Genomic DNA, 2,915 nt, shown 5'->3' with positions numbered 1-2,915 from the left:
GAAGAAGAAGAAGAAGAAGAAGAAAGAAGAAGAAGAAGAAGAAGAAAGAAGAAAACGGGAATGAGCGCGTTAAATGGAATGGAAATGGAATGGAACGTCTTAAAATCTTGGAAGCGTGGGATTACCCGCAAAGCAGATGTAAATTCACTGGGTTGTGTTACTTCATCCACAACAGAAGTAGCAACACGGTCAGTGGCTGTTCGTTTTTTCTTATTCCTACCAACGCAGCCACAGAATCGAAACTAAGGTCCTCACTACTAAGTCTTTGGTAATTCTTTACTGTACGAAACTATGTCAAAAACCCGGAGGCAAGACAGCTATGCCAAACATAAAACACTTATACCTTTCGGATTCCACAATAAGCTGTAGGTCCCGTTGCTAGGTAACCAATTGGTTCTTAGCCACATAAAATAAGTCTAATCCTTCGGGCCAGCCCGAGGAGAGCTGTTAATCAGGTTCAGTGGTCTGGTTAAACTGAGGTATACTTTTATCACCAAGTGTCATTATTCCTCATGGAGAAAAGGAAACGTGAAAGTAAGATTCTTTCCAATATTCTCTTCACTTGAAACGTTTTCAGTTCTGAACAGCTGGCTCAGTTATGTAAGGAAGATAGCTCATTAATGCCACCCAGAGCACCATGAATAACTGGCGTAATAAAATAACGTCCGGAAACGATAATGACCAAAGTGTTACTTCAGAAACTCTACTATAAGAATCTTAAGTACCATACATATCTAGAAGAGGGGCTGAACCCTGAAAATAATCAGTGAAAATGGCTCCCTTACTTAGAAAGGGAAATGATCAGCGTTATAACTCACTAAAAGAATATGAAGACGAGCCGTTAAGAACAAGCCGACTACTCAGAGAGGCGTCATCTATTAATTTACAAGCCCCGTGGAAGAATGCTACCATTCATTTATCTGGGTGACTTCAAATGATTTTTGATTTTTTGAATGTTATTTTTAAGATGTCCATCGCATGGCCCCCCTCAGAACTGCCCATGACCCACCCGTTGAAAACCACTGGACTAGACGATGGAGATCACAAACAGTTTCGGAATCAGGACCAACAACATTAACACAAGGCCATTCACAATTCAAAACATTAGTCCATCCACTAAATGCAATGCATCCTTCTGCTACAAACACCTGTGTACCTTGTAGTCTTAATTCATTCAATTTTAAAACACTTAGCAGAATGACCACCACCAACACAGCACAACTCAGAACGACAGAGGACACAAAACCATTACAATTGAACAATATTATAACCTAAGATACCTCAGTTATATGCTGATGAAAACAGAAGGTTACAAGACACAGAGAATATTCTATATAAATCGAATGCCATAGAAGCACCTTTGTACTGCCCTTAGAGAAGGTCTCTTACCAATAATAATAATGATGATGATAATATCATGTTGGTTTTAGGTCCTATCTCAAACATGGTCAGTTAAACACTGTGACTGTGTCAGCAAATTTATTTTGCATATTACTTTTCCCGTTTCTCTCATTACTTCTTTCCCTGCAGCACGCAAAGGAGAACATACATGCCAGTATTCATGCTTCAGTGATGTTGAGAAATACTCAAAAGTCATTAGAATACTTTACTTGTACAAAACCTCATCAGCAAAAATAAAGGTACAGGTCCTTGGAGAAAGCGCAGGTCGGCCCGGGTGAGCAGCAGCAGGGTTGGGAGATCCAGTGGGTGGTGGTAGTGGTGATCATCAAAGTGATTTCCATAGATTATCACTTCAAAATTGCTACACTTCTTGGTTGGTCAAGGTCATGATGAGAGAGTGGATTAAGGACTCAGGGTCATTTTTATTTTCTTTAGCAAACATAACATCTGTGATGCACCTGATCAAAGATACCTACACATCCTTCAGGCCTTGATATCTGACAGGAGAAACCTAACTTGAATACAACACAAAAAACATTCCTCCTACTCACAACCATATAATCCTGAAGTCATGTCCAGGTGCAAAATATCAGTCACCCGTCAGTGGATAACACCTGCCAGTGGATAACACCTGCCACCCTCTTGAGTGTGGCACAAATCCTGCTTGGAGAGGTGCATAATAGCCATGCTAGTACCAGTATATCCTCAGACTGTGGTTGTATTTTTCAAGAGATCATGTGCAAGACGCTTAATGTCTTAGTTTTCTGCCTGTTCCTCTATGCATGATTTTACTCTTCATGCCATCTTCCTTTCCTTTCTACTTGCAAATGAAGCCTCATTATTCATGTTGTCCAATTTTGAGTGATGCAGTACCTTTATACTTGTGTCATCTGTGGGTAAAGCAGATACAACCTGGGCTTGTCTTCGCATTCACTTAGCTTTTTCTACTTAATTTCTTTACTAATATTATGGCATTACCACCACAACAATCATTAATAATTTGGCTGTTGTATCCTTCAGAATTATCAAGAGTTTTCACTTTGAAGCTAAAGGATATCATGCCCTGGAAGGACTTTACCTTGGACATGGCCAAGCCTAATAAAATATGGTTGTACTATTTAGGGATTGGACACTCTTTGGTATACTATAAGCTCCATAACTTCCATTAGGAACCGGTTCATCATTGTACAGAATATTGTTCTCATATCCAAAAAGACTCCACACATACTGTTCTTTTTCATAAAGCTTCCTGAAGGCTATTTGTCTGTGCAATGACATTTATGACTTCGAATTTGCTTTTGCTTCAGCTCCATTGCTGACAGATTGTCCTACACTGTTCTGTAGATATTATTCTGGGCATTGTTCTTAAGGGCTTCTCGACTGACTGCTGCGATTTCTTCTTTGGCAATATTTTGATTTAATCAGTCCTTCATAAACTACAATGTGTACTTTTTAGCAATTTAACTTCCTCTTTTTAGGAGAAAGTTTTCTCATTACTCACGAAGGAAAAGTAG

The sequence above is a fragment of the Macrobrachium rosenbergii genome, chromosome 53 (genome assembly GCF_040412425.1).
Source record: "Macrobrachium rosenbergii isolate ZJJX-2024 chromosome 53, ASM4041242v1, whole genome shotgun sequence".
Lineage (NCBI taxonomy): Eukaryota > Metazoa > Arthropoda > Malacostraca > Decapoda > Palaemonidae > Macrobrachium > Macrobrachium rosenbergii.
Note: the sequence above shows the minus strand (reverse complement) of the source record.